General features: G+C 38.9%; 1 pseudogene; it reads right to left on the bottom strand.

Annotated features, from left to right (window-relative positions):
* Nucleotides 1-15,266: 15,266 nt before the first annotated feature.
* LOC125153708 (destrin-like) lies at nt 15,267-15,973 on the bottom strand (annotated as a pseudogene).
* Between the last annotated feature and the right edge of the window lie 2,939 nt (nt 15,974-18,912).

The following is an 18,912-nucleotide window of genomic DNA, read 5'->3' as shown; positions in this document are numbered from 1 at the left end:
TTTGTATGTCCTTTATTTTTTTTTAAGTTTATTTATTTATTTTGAAAGAGAGAGAGAGTGTGCACACAAGCTGAGGAGGGGCAGAGAGAGAGGGAGACAGAATCGGGAGACAGAATCTGAAGCAGGCTCCAGGCTCTCTGAACTGTCAGCACAGAGCCCGATGCAGGGCTTGAACTCACGAGCCATGAGATCATGACCTGAGCCGAAGTTGGATGCCTAACTGACTGAGCCACCCAGGCGCCCTTATTTGCATGTCCTTTAGATACTTGCCTCTCCAAGTCTTCTCTGAGTTCTCCTGAGTCTCTCTAAATCTGGAGCAATCCCACTGTTTCCCTCTGTTTTTCATGACACTGATTCCTTTCAAGAGTCTACGAAGGTTGTACTGCAGAAGATCCCACACTGAGAACCGTTTGATGTGATAAAAATCCATGACCATCATTACTCTTTTTGATGCCAACATTGTTCCAAATTAGCCAGAGAGCACCACTTCAAAAGCCAGTGTCCTACTGATGTTTGAGCACCTCCTTGCTTTCTGGTACACTGAGTTGTTCCAGATTCATCCCAGCCCTGAAATCAGTTGTATCTCCAAATGGTCGTTGGTTCCCTTTCACTGGAGGTTGTATTTGGAAATCATGATCTAGGACTTTTCAATGGATAAAGCTAGGATAATTAAAAAAAATTGTATTGTTACATCCAATTCAGTTCAACAACACATGAGTTTTCCCTGCTTTCTCCCATTCCACTTTATATCTCTTCTCTCTGCAGTGAAACTACTGGTTCCTAACAACATCTCCTATATTTACTCCTTTATTACAAAGTACAATATTTCAGAATTACAACACCAATAGCAACAAAACTACTGAGTAGTTTAAGATTACTTTGTATTTTGGGGGCACCTGGGTGGCTCAGTCAATTGAGAGGCTGAGTTTTTGACTTTGGCTCAGCTCATGATCTCATGGTTCCTGAGTTTGAGCCCCACGTCAGGTTTGCTGACGTCAGCACAATGCCTGCTTCGGATCCCCTGTCCCTCTCTCTCTCTGCCCCTTCCCTGCTTGTGCTCTCTCCTTTCTCTCCCTCTCTCTCTCTCTCTCTCTCTCTCCTTCTCTCAAAAATAAACAAAACATTTTTTAAAAAAGATTGCTTTGCATTTTTTTGTTCCCAGAATATATCCCACAATACTGTGTTCTAATTACACGAATGACTTATGTTCTCTGTATGATTATGTTATTAATTACATATACTTTTAAGATAGTTTCTCATTATATTTAATTTTAGAATTTACTTTTTCTATCATTTCTGATTTAATTTTGTTTATTGGATATGTAAAATGTTTTATATGTTTATATAAGTCAAAACTAAAAATTAATTTACACTCAGAATAGTTTTGCTCTTCCTGTCTCTCCTGTACACCATTCCTATCTACTGCTGCTGGTAACTATTTTTGTTAGCTGATCTACCTTTCCTATGTTTCGTATAAGCAAAAACTAGATATTTTCTTACACAATAGGAAGAGTTCTACATATACTGTCTTTTTGAACTTTGCTTTTTTTACTTAACAATATATACTCAAAATGACTCCTAAGTGGCTCACAGAGCTTTCTTCATTATGGCCATGATTCCTATAAGATTCAGTTCTCCTGGCCTAATGGACTTTTCTATAAATTTTAAGTCGATAGATTTACTGTGTGCAGCCAATGTCGATTATGTCTTTATGTTTTTCCCAGGTCAGTTTTTTTATTAAAGTATTTCACTGTCACAAAGATGTTATTCTGTTTATCATCAAAAACAAATTTTTTGTTTGTTTTCACATTGCTTTTTAAAAATCTCACTAGTAAATCTGGCATTCTAAAAACGGAGATTATTGGGGCACCTGGGTGGCTCAGTTGGTTAAGCGTCCACCTTCGGGTCAGGTCATGATCTCATGGCTCGTGACTTCCAGCCTCTCACAGGGCTCTGTGCTGACAGCTCAGACCCTGGAGCTTGCTTCAGATTCTCTGTCTCCCTCTATCTCTGCCTCTCCCCACTCATGCTCTCTCTATCTCTCTCAAAAATAAGTAAGCATTAAAAAAAAATTTTGAACAGTGGGATTATTTCTTTTACTCTCTCTCTGCCCTTCCCTGGTTTGCGTCTCTCTCTTTCTCTCTCTCTCTTTCAAAAAATAAATAAACATTAATTTTTTTTTTATTTTTAAAGGGGGGCAACTAGGTGGCTCAGTCGGTTAAGCATCCAGTTTGGCTCAGGTCATGATCTCATGGTTCATGAGTTTGAGCCCCTCATTGCTCATAGTGCAGAGCCTGCTTGGGATTTCTCTCTCCCTGCCTTTCTTTTTCTGCCTCTCCCTGACTTGCTCTCTCTCTCTCTCAAAAAATAAATGAAATGGTGGGATTAAAAAAATTAAAAATGGTGGGATTGTTTATTTTTAGAAATATTTATTATTAATTTGATAATTAACCTCTGATTCATAATCTAATCTGTGAAAAGATTTTTAAAAATTTCCTTTAGGATACCCTATTATTCAGGATTAGATGACAAATCAATTTTACATTCTTTGTATCACTTTGGTGATGGTAGTCATTGACTATGTGGCTGGCTAAGCAGAGTAAGTGGCAAGGTAAAAACTAGTTAAAAGTCCCTGGTTTAAAATGACAGAATTAAAGGTGCCTGGCTGGTTCAGTCAGTAGAACATGTGGCTCTTGGTCTCAGTGTCGTGAGCTTAAGCCCCACTTTGAGTAGGTAGCCTACTTTAAAAAAACCCAAAAATTAAAAATTACAAAACAAAACAAAACAAAACAAAAAATATGTCTTGGTAAACCCAACCTTAAAATGGCAGAGTTAAATAGTGGGGTCAGATGGTCTGGTTTATCTTCAGGACAGCTGTATGAAGAGTCTATGCTGTTGTGTTAAACAGATTATTCTGATGTGCAGCATGTAAGATTCATCCAAGTTGTCTTTTGATATTGTATCAGATGGTAAGAGCTTCTGTTATCACTATAAATTGGAGTTTTCTAGTAAATTATTAGAAAACACTGCTAGAAGAATTTGGTGAGTTGGTAGCTCTCTTGCTCAAGCCTGAAAATCTCAGAAACAAATTTCACCAACTATGTCATTTGTTTGTGATTGTGCCAGTTACAACATGGCTCCTGTTACTGTAGTTGGTTTAACTCTGGAAAATGCTGTTGCTAGGCAATAAGGACTTACTGGTCAGATCTCAATGGCTTCTTGAGGAAAATCCCAAACTCATACCTTTGTTGCAATTCTTGCACTGACTTCTTTTTCTGTGACATTGCAAAATTTATGTCAGGTGTCTCCTTTGGAAGTGATGATGCAAACTGGAAGTGTTGGAAGGGAGTCAAGGTGGGCAAGAAATGGAATGTAGGAGGAGTGAAATAATCTGGGGGTCAATTTGCCTTTCTTCATGTTTCACACTGAGGCATTACCATATTTTCACAGAGTTCAAGAGATTGCAGCTGCCCTCTCTGTGCCACTTATCAGCCATTTCATCCCAGGCTGTCTTGCGTACCAGCTTTTCATCTATAAAATGGAGGTAATGCTATTTACTGTTAGTGCCCTCCTCACTCTCTTCCATGTTGGAATATTATATTCATGATTATTCTTTGCTCTCAGTTCTTTGAAGATCACGCTTCTGTAGGGTGATGCTTGCCAGTGGTTGCTGTAAACCTCTAAATTAAACTGTCCCTGTCTACAGACTGTACAAATAAATATATGACATTTTTATTATTGCTGTAGCAATAGAGCAGTATGACACTATTTGGCCCCAGGTGTATTTTCTAAACCTTCTCCATCATACTATTTTTACTTTCGTGGCTGTTGGAGTTTGCTGGGCTGTAGTGGTTGAGAAGTGAGTACGAGCTTTGGAGCGTGATATGATGTAATACAGTGACTCTTTCAAGTCATTTATTTAAAACCTGGAAAGTGCGTAAGGGTTTACTTTCTTTGACTTCTGTGTATTTACAGGAGAGAAAAGATACTTGCTCTTACTAAGGAGAGAGTCAGAAGACACAGGCTTAGTCTCATCGCAGGGTCCTGGCTTTGAAGTAGAGGGTGGAACCGAGGATAACACGACAACTGTCCTTTTGGAGTCTCCTCTGGCCCAGCCCACAATACTGATTTCGTGGGAAGGGGCTTTGAGCGGACCAGAAAGGGAGAGGTTCACAGAAAGTGTCATTGAGCCACTACAGATTTAAAACCGCTGTGTTTTGGGAACTGGGTACTAGATTGAAGGAACCTTGTGGCTTTGTTTAGTGGATTGGAAATTCCAGTATCAGCAGTTATGGCAGTGACAGAACATAGAGCAAATGGTAGCCACACCATGTGAGACTTCCCTGGGACTTCAGAAATCATTATGTAGTGGAGTGTATGTGTATGTGTGTGTGTGTGTGTGTGTGCGCGCGTGTGTGTGTGTGTTGGGGGAAATGTGTATGGGGAGGCACTTCAAGAGTTCTATTAGTCCTAAGATTACAAGTGGAGATAGAATCAGAGACACCATGTTTCACACTTATCGGGACCCTCCATTTTGTTTTAGACCAGTGTAGTAGTTTGCTTAATAATTTGAAGATAAATGGAGGCAGAGAGGCACAATAATGTGGTCTACTTAATGCCTGTGAAATACACACTTAACAATGGTTAGGATGGGAAATTGTATGTTATGTGTATTTTACCACATTAAAATTAAAAAAAAATGGGGTGGGCAGGAGGGAGATACAAGTTACTTCTCCTTTTAAGGAAAAACAGGTACTATTTTTAAATTTAATTTAATAAGTAGAAAAACGTGGGATAAAGGATAGCCTCAAAGGGATTTCTGCCAGTCAGGCTGAATAATAATCCACTCTGGTTGAGTCATTAGCTCTCCTATCTGGTCATTAATCCCTGTGCCTTGAAAACAGACAAGCACCAAGCACAATCCTTCAATCTACTTTCCAGTAGGATATCCGAATTACACTCACTCCACTGAACCTTTTCCAGACCAGATGTTTGAAGACTTTTCAGTCCTCTGGATGAAAACTGTCCTTTATCTTCTTGATTTACGACAGCCTTTCATTTAATGATCAAACGGAGCCACTAATAATTCTGTTCTAGATGTCTTAGAAGGTCCTCAGCAGAATATTTATGTCTCATAGGCTCTTGGCCTTCAATCCTGCTTTCCTCTATCAGACGCACGGGTCTTAGTGCCCTATGCGCTTTCTTCCATGTTGGAATATTATTTACATGATTCTTCTTTCCTCTCAGTTCTTTGAAGATCACGCCTCTGTAGGGTGATGCTTGAAATGGCTATCACTTGGGGTGAAATACATCAGGTACTACACTAAGCCACTCCTGTAACTTGAACCAGGTGGGCCATGGAATTCCATTGTCATACTCAGCGTGTGTTATGAAAGGTTTTCTGTTTTACCTACTCAATGCAGTAAGGTTTGGGAAATGTGATTCTTGTGTAGTGAGCAATAAAATGACTATATGTTAATATCTGCATTTTCTTTTAGAAGAAAGATAATGAAAGGGATATCTTTTCTTAAGAATGAGAAAAATTATTGGGGCACCTCGGTGGCTCAGTCAGTTGAGCATCTGACTTCGGCTGATCTCACATGATCTCACAGCTCGTGGGTTTGAACCCCACGTCGGGCTCTGTGCTGACAGCTTGGAACCTGGAGCCTGCTTCAGATTCTGTGTCTCCCTCTCTGTCTGCCCCTCCCCTGCTCGTGCTCTGTCATTCTCTCTCCCTCAAAAATAAATAAACATTAAAAAAAATTATTAAAGGACTCAACAGTAAGACTGAAGTGGTTGGAGCACTCAGAGAGAGGCACAGTTAGAAATACAACTTGCTATTTCTACTTGAAATTTTCCCCCTTGGCTGTAAGAATAGCACCTCACAAAGCAATTGAGAGGTCTAATCGTTTTAGTCTTTAGACATTAAATCACACAGTCATGCAGCAACTGATTGGAAAACACTTGGTTTGATTTTGCTAAGACCACAGACCAGAGAGTATTTATTCTTACCTGTAGGGGAACAAAGGTGATTACAGTTCCAGTAAATATAAAGGAGAATATATGCCATTTTGAGGCCACAAGGCCACCTACCCTCTCTCCAGAAAGGCTTTCTTATCCATTGTTAGGTGCCTGAAATCATGTTATTATTACTTTTTCTCCTCTGTAGTTTAAGATCTTATATGTAAATGTCTCTGCAAGGAGTTAAGCCACTTTTTCTAAGTGTGGGAGTATCTGTTTTAAAGTCACCTAGGGTACTCGTTAAAATGCAGATTTGTACCAAGGTCATTTGAATCAGAAATTTGGGGATTTACATTTCAATCAGCCCCTAGGTGATTGTTTTCCACCAAAGATGGATATCACTATTTAAATCTCTTACAGTCATTTTGACATAATTGAGCTGTTTTGCTGAGGGCAAATGTTGGCAGGGAGATGTGGAGAGCATTCAGGAGAGGGATGGGAGGATAGAGCAACTCTCAAGGGAAGAAAAAAAAGGAGGGAAAAAAATGACAGGAAATAGAGAGCCTGTTAGGAGAGATACTTGTCCTGCCTGTTTCACAGTTTGATCTTTGGAAATTGGGAAGGGCTTTGAGGGTGTTCCAGAACTTGCACTACAGGAGAATTTAAAAGAAGAAAATACATACTCAGGCCATAGGCAAATTAGAAGGTACAGAGCAGACATCCTATTCAACAATGGGGAATGATAGCTTGAAACTCCTGGAAATACTACAAGAAATTACAAATTGAAAGAGGACTTAGAATGCCATAAACACCATATTTTCACATCCCCAAACAGAAGAACATGAATGCAAATGAATATAAACACACATTTACCAAAAATATAATGGAAAATTATGGAAAGAATCTGATATGTATTATAAACCTACTATATGCCAGGAACTTGCACATACTTGTCTAATCCTTACAACCGCTCTAGGAGGTCCTTTTATGGTCAGATTCGAAAAATGAAAAACAGGATCAGAAAAGCTAAGTACCTTGCTCTATATGATCATTGGATAGTGACTTAGGAGTCCACATTCTTAACACTGGGCACAGCAGGTTCCGTACGGTGGCAGAGACAGATAGTTGCTCACCACAGCCCAAGTTATCTTCTCTCTGCTAAGTATGCAGCTGGACTGCATTTCCCAGACCCCTGCATTGAGTTGGCCATATGATGAGTTTACCAAATGGATTGATAGAGGAGGTAAGAGTTCCACTTCCAGACCTAGTCTAAAAAATTCTTCTATGAATACTCCTCTTTCTTTTCCCTCCTCTTGCTCGGGATAGAGAAGTGTCCCAGGGCGACTTACATGGAGCTTACAGGCTATATAGCCTGAGATCCTGATAACTGTATAGACTGACCTGCATAAGCAAAACACAGATTCCTCATATCCTTGAACCCTGACACCTATTGATTACAACGATTATCCTGTCATAACTAATAATGTGAAGGAATCATGTTACACTTCTAACACTCCAGGGACAAATGGGCAAATGATATATAAAGTCTATTTTATAGGAAACATACCCAGTAAGGAAATGTACAGAGCCATATTCCACCTAGAGAAGAGTTAAAAATTCATAAATTAATGAGTGTGGAAATTAATGAGTGTGGAAAACACTCTGGGGGCCAACATTCATTTACACAATAGTAAAGCATTATATGTTGGTATAATCTTTTTTTTGGATGGAGACTAGAAAATATTTATTAAGAGCCTCTGTAACTTGTATCCATTTGAATTGAAACCTAACCCTAGATTTTAATCCTAAATAATTATTTGAGATAAAACTATCAGTATAGAATTGTATTTATGATGGCTAACAAACAAACCCCAAATCCAAAACTAATGCATTAGAATTCTCCAGAGAAATAGAACCAGGGTGTGTGTGTGTGTGTGTGTGTGTGTGTGTGTGTGTGTGTGTATCAAAAGAGATTTATTTTAAGAAATTGGCTCATGTGATTGGGTTTCAAGTCCAAAATCTACAGATTAGGTCAGCAGACTAGAGACCTCGGGAAAAGTTGCAATTTGAGTCCAAAGGTAGTCTGCTGGCAGAATTCCCTCCTTTTCTGGGAAGGTCAGGGTTTTTTTTTTTTTTTTCTTTCTATTAAGACTTTCAACTGATTGGGTAAGTCCCACCTCACATATGGAGAGCGCTATACTTTACTCAAAATCTACTGATTTAAATGTTAGTTAAATATTGAGAATAATATTTGACCAAATATCTGAGCACTGTGGTCTAGTCAAGTTGACACATAAAATTAACCATCACAACTAATATAGTTAAAAATTATGAATATGAAAATTATATGGAAACATGGAATGTCATTTTCTCATTTCATGGAAGCTTTTTGAATGCCCTGATTGCCAAGACCTGTGGGTGATGATGGATAAGCCTTATCTTTTCATCTCAAGATGTTTACAGCCCAATGAGACAGGCATCCTGGGAGACTGTGTGTGTGTGTGTGTGTGTGTGTGTGTGTGTGTGTACGGTGGGGGACAGGCTTTGCTTGTGGAAGGTGGGGATTAGTGACAGAGGAAGCTGAGGGAATGGGTAAAGATCAGCTCATGAAAGGCTAAAAGATGAATTCATTGCTGAGGCATTTGGGCTTTACCCTATGGCAATGGGGAGCCTCAGAAATGTCTTTGAACACAGAAGCTTCGCCTTTCTGGGAGATGATTTTGGTAGTAGGATAGGGATTGGTGTATAAGGAGACCTCAGTCTGGGAGACTAATTAAATAGGCCTGATGAGAAATGACTGGGGCCTGAAATAAAGTGGTGGCAGGGGAAATGGAAAAGAGGGAAGAGATTTTGGGAAAATATATAAGTCATAAGCAGTGGCTTTTGATGGTAGACTGGCTATAGAGGCTAAAGGAGAGGTAAAAACAAACAAACAAACAAACACCATTAGGAAAAAGTCCCAGATTTCTGGCTTGTGGTTTCTTCTCCACAAAGATACAGGATAGACGAGGAAAAGCAATTTGGGAGGGAGGATAAAATGAGAGTTTGAGTCCAGTTTTGAATATGTGTCACTTCTTTGTTTCACGTGCTTTGGGACAACGACAGGCAGGGTGCAGTCAGAAGACAAACCAAACTAGTTATTTTAGCAGAAAGAAATGAAGATAAGGGAGAGATAAGCAAGAGAAAGCTAAAAAGGGACACATCAGTAACAGATCTATTAATTGCAGGAAGCAGCTTCCATCCTACAGCTGAGGGGACCAAGAAGTTTGGAAGAGGTCCCCTGTGGAGCTGGGATGAGCTGAGGAACAATGAGGGGGTTGCTGAACCCACAGGTGCCACTGGAGGGAAAGGCTATTGCTGGGTGGGGCTTCAGGATGGGAGGGGTTAAGAAAGGGCAAGGCCCTTCTTCCTCCATGGTGGCCTCCGCATCGTCTCAACACCCCGTTTGCAGGGGCTGGCCCATGAGTGGAGTAGAATTGTAGTGTGCACAGTAAGAATCCCAGCATCACAGATTGCAGGGTACAGAAGGATGGTTTTAAAGATGAAAAGAATAGCTTAATTTAGAAAACAATATTTGAAAGTAGGCTGAAAAATCAATGACCAAGGTATCCATCTCAAAACTTAGGAAAAGACTAAACTAAAGCAAGGAGAAGAAACAGTATTAAGGAGCAGTAATTAAGGAAATTGAAAACCAATGTATAATAGGGAAAGTCAACAAAGTTTTTCTTTTTCAACTAGAAAAATTGATGAACTTAGTAAAACTGATTATGAATAAAAGAGAGAACTTGGCAAAATTCACCACCAGTGTCTTGACTGGAGAAAGCATATTAGGACATATTCCATCATCATTAAAGAGAGAAAAAATACACATGGAACAACTTCACCCAGGGCATTGAAACCTCTTGAAACTGAAAATGAGAAGAAATGTTTCTTTGATGTACCAACTTGGAGGCCAAAGCCTGCTAGAGCTGTGCTGCTTGGTCATTCTAGAAGGAGCCCTCTGATTTTAGAAACCATGTCAGCTTATGCTTGGATGAGCAAATGCTCAGTAACAGGACTAAGAAGACATCTGCTGTAGTTTGTTCATTCAGTGACCAAACTTGCCACACAGAACATGATGACTCTCACTAACACAAGGTAGGACAAAAGAAGCCGGACACAAAAGATTGCATTGTGTAGGAGTCTGTTTAATGTTCAGAGGAAGGTAAAACTGACTGCTCATGGTAGAAACCAGAACTGTGGTTGCCTTGGGAGGAGAACCAGTAACTGGGATGAGGCATGAAAGTGCTGCTGGGTCTGTATGTCGTCACGAGATGTACTTGACTTGAGAAAATTCATCAAGCTGTATGTATGCATGTTATACTTTAATAATAAAAAAATACCATTAAAATTCATGGGAATAAATAAATTGGGTTAGAGACCAAGAGAGGGCTTCTGTTTTGCTTTAGTCTCGTTTCTTTGCTAGCCTTACTTGACCCTGTATTGTCTTCTAATTTGCTTCTTTGCTTTCCTTTCAACTGGATCAGCAACTTCTTTAATCAGGAAGGACTTGAGGTCTTGTTTGCAATGGCTGGAGATGTTGAAAGGCAGAAATACCTTTTGGTTTTCGTTAGGAGGATGTCATCAGTTGGATTTCCTCTGTACTGGCTGTTTGCGTTGATCGCCACTGCTTTGCAAGGCTTTCAATCAGGGAACTGCAGGAAGAGGGACTCTTTGCCAGTGCCTGTGCACTCAACTAAAACCTTTGGCAAAGCTGCTCATTTGAAATGCGGTGCAGAGAGAAATTTGATAAATCTCTCTGGCTTCAGACACGAAAAAAGATACCTCTGGGCTGGGCATCACCCAGAAGACCTCCCCACTGTGCTATTTCCTAGTCTACCTAGTCTAACAGATACGCCCCAGACAAGAGTGCTCAGATTCCAGGTGTCTGCTTGAAGCTGCACTGGGAATTTTATTGTTTGGCTTTTTCGTGGCTTCTTGCTTCTGGGTGTTATCTACATAGTAATAACTTTAATGGGTTGAATTTAAAAATTACACACTATAGAATGACAAATACTAACCTCCATTAATTAATATTCATAAGACACACAAAGGCACAGACACATATGAACAATTTTCTTTTTTTTTTTTTAAAGTTTATTTATTTTATTTTGAGAGTGGGGGGGGGGGAGGGGAGAGAGAACATAAGCAAGGGAGGGAGGGGCAGAGAGAGAAGATCCCAAGCTGGCTCTGCGCTGTCAGGAAGGAGCCAGAGGAGGGAATCCTGAGATCGTGACCTGAGCCAAAATCAAGAGTGGGAAGCTTACCCCAGGTGCCCCACATTAACACTTTTTTAAAAGTCCCCAAACAAGGTTAAATTTGGTTAATTTAGAGAAAAAATCAGTATTAGCAGTAAGGTAAGTTGTCAGAGGAGCTCAAGTGGTACATGACTGATTTTTTTTACTTTTCAACTATGTCAACTGGTTTCACATAGATACTTTGTCAAACACTTAGATGACAGCAATCTTTTCATTGCTTGATTAAAGGTTTGACCACTTTCTAGCTACGTCCTCTAATAGGCTGCAAATATAGGCATGAAGCTGTGAAGGTGGGTTGGAGCATAATGGGGCACCAGAGAGAGTGCTGCAGGCATCCGTTTGCTCACAGGCAAGAGGGAGACCTGACTACCACCTTGCACACAGTGCCACCAGCTCTTTATTGGTTTGCAGACCCTAAGAAATAAGTTCTGCCAACGAAGTGGAAACAGAATCCTACACAGGCCCCCTCTTGGTTTCTTGCTTTCATTAAAAAAAATTTAATGTCTATTTATTTTTGAGACAGAAAGACAGAGTTCGAGCTGGCGGCGGGGGACGGGGAGGGGGTGGTGCAGAGAGAAAGGGAGACACAGAATCTGAAGCAGGATCCAGGCTCTGAGCTGTCAGCACAGGGCCCGATGCTGACCTGGGCCAAAAGTTGGATGCTTAACCTACGGAGCGACCCAGGATCCCGACCTGCTTTCATTTTTGAAAAATTTTCAAAGCTTTGGTACTTGCCACTGCATAGTTGCAAAGTATTTTGGAGAAGCTCTTAATGCTTCATCCATCATGTGTTGTGATTTTAAAGCAAACCATAAAAAGCCCTGATGATGATGATTTTTTAAAATTGCTTTTATTTTTTAAAGTTTGTAACAGAAAGTTTCTAACAGAATCCAAAGTATAAAGAATAACAGAATATAAACTCATGTACCTACTACCCAGATTAAGGAAGAAATTTTATAAATGTAGTTGAAATAGTTCTTCTCTTAATCCTTCTCTGTCCTACAGGTTTTCCTTTTTCTTCAGTCAGATGTTTATCACTGCATGAGCTTTTTAATATTTTATATATATCCCTAATATTTGATACTTAATCCTTTAATACTCTTAATCTATATTTTATTATGTATTATATATATATATATCTTTAATACTAGATTTCTTACTATGCTGTGTATATATTATACAATATATACTATATACTTTGGGATATATATAAATATATAAAATAGGGTATATATGTATAATTAGGTGTATATATATATATATATAATTAGGTATATATAGCTATATATATAGTTATAATATATATATATATACATACACATATATACCCTTAAGTGGTATGTGTGTATGTGTACAGTATTGCTTTTCATTTAGAAATTTTATATAAATTGCCTCATACTGTATGTAGTCTTGTTATTTGCTTCTTGGTCAAGTTTCTGTTGATGCAGTACAGATGCATTCTTTTTTATTGCTCTGTAACACTCCATTGCATTAATACATTATTATTTTTTATTAAAATTTTTTTTTAGTGTTTATTTATTTTTGAGAGAGAGAGAGAGAGAGAGAGAGAGAGAGAGAGAGACAGGGAAAGGCAGAGACAGACAGACAGAGTCCAAGCTGGGGAGGGGGGCGCAGAGAGAGAGGGAGACACAGAATCTGAAGCAGGCTCTAAGCTGTCATCACAGAGCCTGATGGGGGGCTTGAACTCACGACCTGTGAGATCACCACCTGAGCCGAAGTCGGACACTTAACTGACTGAGCCACCCAGGCGCCCCACATTACTACATTATTATTAATCAATTTTCCTGTTGTTGAGTATTAGTTCATATTAACTAATAAGATAAATATTTGCTAAAAAAAAAAAAGAGAAACTATGCTACCACTTGGTTTGTTTTTGTTGGTTTTGTTTTGATTTTCTGATTTAGGTCAATAAGCTTTTGTTTTCTAATCAGTATATTTGGAAAAAGGCAGGACTTGGTCTTTAGTAAACAGTGTTACCGGGACCTGGGTTGAGAGCACATTTATGATGGTGTTCTTTATGCTAGCATTTTAATGACCTCATTTCTACTTCCCTCTCCTTCATGGTTGGGAACATTCTGTCAAAGCCCATTCTCTTTCTCTCTGTCTCTCTCTTAATTGAAATATAATTCACATACCATAAAATTCACTCTTTAGAGCATAAAACTCAATGGTTTGTAGTGTGTTTACAAAGCTCTGCACTATTTAATTCAGTAACATTTCATCACCCCAGAAGAAAACCCCATTCCCATTAGTAGTCACTCCCATTCTGCCCTACCCCCAGCCCTTGAAAACTACTAATATGCCTCTGTCCACAGATTGGCCTATTCTGGAAATTTCATATAAATGGAACAATATTTGTTCCTTTGTGAGTGCTTTCTTATATTTAGCTCCATTTTTCCTCCATGTTGTAGCATGTATCAGTACTTTCATTCCTTTTTATGCATGGATACTATTCCTTGGTACAGATACACCACACTGTATTTAGTTATTTGTCAGTTGATGGACCTTGGATTGTTTTCACGTTTTGGTTATTGTAAATATTGTTGCTATGAACATTTGCGTGTAGGTTTTTTGTGTGAATACGTATTTTTAATTATCTTGGGTATATACCTAGGGATGCAATGGCTGGGTTCAACTTTTTGAGGAACTGCCAAGCTATTTTCCAACATGGCTGCATCATTTTACACTCCCATTAGCAACGTATGAGGGTTCTGCACATCTTTGCTAACACTTATTATTATCTTATTTTTAAGTTAATATTGCTTCCTTTATTACATAAAGCCAATACTGCTACTTCTAAGTTCAACTGTGTGCATCTCTATATTGTTCAAAGTGCTATGCCTGTGATGTTAAAGACAATCACTTCCAAGTGTCATCAGGCAGTGGCTTCCTGTGGGTGTCATCCATTATACCTGCTCCCCATTTCACATGAAATCAACAAACTGCTCTAGGAAATTAGGAAGTTCTCCCAGGCCCCAGAGTAAACATAAACTCAATGCTCTTCCACACCTTATTGTACCAGAAGCAACACAATTCTGAAGGAGACGCAAAGATGTCACAGTTGGCCCAACTTGTCAATACACCATTTTATGATTTTCACTAACAGAGTATATTACAATGGAACTCTAATTTGCGTCATTGTTAGTTGTTACAAGGTATGGCACATTCTCCTGAGGACACATCATGATTGGATTTCCAAGATGCTAGGTCACTCTCAGAACAATCTCCCAGCTAGTGAGTGAGAGCTCACTATAGGTGCAAGGAACTGCTTCCTGCGTTTCAACTGCGTGCTCAAAACAACGTTTTGCAAGATTAGCACTGGTTAGAAGTGTGCACATTTCTTTCTTTTTTTTTCGTGTTTCAAGTGAATTCTAGTTAGTTGACATGCAGTGCGATATTGGTTTCAGGAGTAGATTTAGCGATTCATCACTTACATACAACATTCAGTGCTCATCCCAACAAATGCCCTCCTTAGTGAGAAGTGTGAACAATTCTTAGGCAGTCTCCATTACACGCTTGCTAGAATTAAGTCTGCCTGACTTAATCTTACTGTAGCTAGTATATTAGAGCTGTTACATGTAGAGAGGAGATTTATTTTCCATTGTATGGTTTAGCTTAAGAGAGAATAAAGAATTTGGGGCCAAAATTATAACCAGATTGTGACCAATTCTCTAAGCAAAAGAAACAAAGTAACTGTTGAGGTAGCAAAGATGCAATAATTCTCTTCATATGGCCTTGTACTGTTTTGTGAACTATGTGATTAAAAATCATGGGTTTAACAAAAATCTTTACAAGCCAACTCATCAAAACAGGCATTGAGCCAATAAGAATTTAATGTCAAAATATATGTCTTCAGATTTTAGATTTATTTAGGACCATTTTTGCATATTGATAGAATATTTAGTTTAACCGATGACAAGACAGCTCCCCCTCAATGGAACCCTGGCCTAAACATACTTGTTTTGCTTATATAGCAAGAGGATAACATTAAACATGGAAGCTTTTGATTTGTGGCACTGAATGATGGTCTACACCGCATTCGTCAAAAGCTACAATTAAGGATCCATCTAGCTTGTAAGCAGTACAAGCCTGACTGAGGTCTTCTGGCCCATTTGCTTGGTATTCATGTTTTATGCCTTGAAATTTCTTTATGATTGCATCCTTGGGGCTCACATTCATCACTTTACTTTCCAGAGGAGCTGGTTCTGATACCCTTGTCTACTCCTCCCACAGAGAATAGTTTCTGTCCTTGGGAACTAGGAACAGAGCAATCTCTAGGTCTCTCCGGTTCTTATTCCTTTCAACTTGAATGTCCAAGGATGGAGGCAGAGCCATAACTACCATCTCAGGTCTGGAAATCGTTTGAGAACAAAAACAAGCAAACAAACAAAAACCCACAAAAACATTAACTGCTTTTTTTCTGGATTCCTTAGTTTTAAAACTTGCATCATACTAAGTATAGCGACATCTTTTTCAGGAAGCATTTCTGCAAAATGCTTGAAAGGATCAGTTATGGTTTAACCCACATCTCTAACCAAGATTTCTTTCCCTTCGTCTACAATGATGCACTTTTTATCTGCACTGAGACAAAACATGGCAGACTTCTTTCTTTTCTTGATTTCTTCTGGTGTGGAGCACTTCTGAACTTTCATGTCATAAAAAATAAGATATACTTCATCGGCAACTTGCATTTCTGCGGACTGTCTCCTCCATTAGAATGTATACTTTATATGGACAGGGACTTTGTCTTGTATACTGTTGAATCTGCAAAGCCTACCACAGTACCTGGTTCCTTCCAGGACCTGGGGGACAGATCCACCCTCCTCACCAGCTTGGGTCTGTGGGGTGGGGCTTTCTTCATCTACTAGGGAGGAGAAGGCTGAGCTCAGGCTGGCACCTGGCCTCAAGGGGCAGGCAAAGAATCAAGCTGGATAGGGGAACCGTATTTCCCCCACTCCCTGAGGGCTGGGGTCACGTGATACCCCACCTTTGCTATTGTCTTTAAAAAAATTATTATTATAGCTATCCTAACAGGTCTGGAGCATACCTCGTGGTTTTGATTTTCATTTCCCTAATGACTAATCATATTGGGTATTTTTTCATGTGCTTATTGGTCATTTGTATATGTGTTTTTTGGAGGACTCTGTCCAAAACCTTTGCCCATTCAAAAATCGGGTTATTTTTTTAGTTGTTGAGTTCTAAATCTGCCTTATATATTATGGGCATTAGATCCTTATTAGATATATCATTTATCAATATTTTCTCCCATTCTGTAGGTTGTCCTCTCACTTTCTTTTTTTTTTTTGTGTTTATTCATTTTTGAAAGACAAAGAACGACAGAGCACAGGCAGGCGTAGGGCAGAGAGCGAGGGAGACACAGAATCTGAAGCAAGCTCTAGGCTCTGAGCTGTCAGCACAGAGCCAGATGCAGGGCCCAAACTCACGAACTGCGAGATCATGACCTGAGTGAAAGTGAGATGCTCAACTGACTGAGCCATCTAGATGCCTCTCACTTTCTTAATAGTGCCCTCTAGAGCACAGAATTTTAAAAATTTTGATGTCAGTTTATGCATTTTTTTCCTAATGTGGTTTGTGCTTTGATGTCAGATCTTAGAAACCATTGCCTAATTCAAGGTCACAAAAACTTATACCTATGTTTTCTTCTAACAGTTGTACAGTGCTACCTCTTACATTTAGGTATTACATTTAAATACATTTTGAATTAATTTTTGTATATGATGTGATGTAGGGTACAAATTCATTCTTTTGTGTGTGTATAATAGTTGTCCAAGTACCACTTGTTGAAAAAATTCTTCTTCCCTCATTGAATTGTCTTGGGACCCTTGTCAGAAATCAATTGATCATAAGTGTATGGGTTTATTTTGGGGTTCTGTTAATCTTTATGTCTATCCTTATGCCAATATCACACAATCTTGATTACTATAGCTTTGTAGTAAGTTTTAAAATCAAGAAGTGTGAGACCTTCATTTTTGTTCTTTTTCAAGGTTGGTTTAGCTATTCTGGATCCCTTGCATATCTATATGAATTTTAGGATTAGCTTGTCAATTTCTGCAAAAATGCCATCTAAGATTTTTATAGGAATTGTATTGAATGTGAAGATCAGTTTCTTTTACCATCTTAACAAATTTGGAAGATCTTAAAATATCTTCTGATCCATGAACCTCGGACATTTTTTAAAATGTTTGTTTATTTTTGAGAGAGAGAGAGAGACAGAGAGACAGACAGAGAGACAGAGAGAGAGAGAGAGAGAGAGAGAGAGAGAGAGCGCGCGCATGTGCGGGGGAGGGGCAGAGAGAGAGGGAAACAGAGGATCCAAAGTAGGCTCTGTGCTGATAGCAGAGAGCCTGATGTGGGGCGTGAACTCATGAACCATGAATTCATGACCTGAGCAAAAGCCAGCCCACTTAACTGACTGAGTCACCCAGGCATCCCTGGGATGTTTTTTATTTAGTAAGATCTTTATCAGTTTCCAGTGATATTTTGCAGCTTTTGGTGTACACACCTAGCAATTATTTTTTTCTACAATTCTTTTGTTAAATTTACTCCTAAGTATTTTATTGTTTTTGATTCTGTTATAAATGGAAGTAATTTCTTAATTTAACTTTGGATTGTTAATTGCTAGTGAGCACATTCTATCTTGTCTAAGAATGAACTTTCAGTTTGATTGAAGTAGCTTTCAGGATTCACTCTTAAATTTGGTTTAACAAAAAAGATGATTGCTGTAACAGCAAGCATTTAGAGGAAACATTAAGGCCACATAGGTGATTTTTTTGTAACTGCTCAAAATTTGAACTCATAGTTCTGAAATTGAGTTTAATCTCATTAGAGGAAGCAGAGTGCACACACACACACACACACACACACACACACCCCTTTTGTAGCAAGTTATCAGTGAGAAAGTCTTGCTAGTGCTTATTAAGAGTAGCACACAAAAGCATTCATTTGCAAAAGGAGCATTTTGAAGGGGCACCTGGATGGCTCAGTCAATGGAGATGGAGAATCCACTCTTGATTTCAGCTTAGGTCATGACCCCAACTGATAGAGGGATGGAGCCCCATGTGTGGGGCTCTGTACTGAGCATGGAGCTTGCTTGAGATTCTTTTTCTCTCTCTTTCTCTCTCTCTGCCCCTCTCCCTGGCTTGTATGTGTACCCTGTCTAAAATAAAATAAAAAAAAACTAATTAAAAACAAAACAAAAACCCAAAGGGAGCATTTTGGAAAATATCTTATTCTTCAGACTTCAGTCACTATAATTCCGAAGCTTGGTTAGTAACTTCTCTTTGTCCACATAGTCAGACTTATACGATTTACAAAATTTAAGTTAGTTCCATAAAATATGCTTCTGTTAAATATACTTGGCTATCCCCTGAGGGTAGGTTCATGTCTCAAGTATACTAAGTGTTATAAACACTTATATGTCTCTCATGAACTTTTACGGTCTCCAAAAGTGCCTGTAAAGTGCAGTAGATCCTCAAAAAGGATTTCACTAATCCAATTTATCCTATCACTAACCAAGGATACTCTTAATTCCCTTCATTTTCAGGGTTGAAGCAAGAGAATATGTGGCTATTTATTATTCCCTGATCACTCTGTCAATTTCTGAGAAGATAAA

Source organism: Prionailurus viverrinus, chromosome A2, assembly GCF_022837055.1.
Source record: "Prionailurus viverrinus isolate Anna chromosome A2, UM_Priviv_1.0, whole genome shotgun sequence".
Taxonomy (NCBI): domain Eukaryota; kingdom Metazoa; phylum Chordata; class Mammalia; order Carnivora; family Felidae; genus Prionailurus; species Prionailurus viverrinus.
The sequence above is the reverse complement of the archived record's forward strand: the minus strand, read 5'-3'. Positions and strand labels throughout refer to the sequence as shown.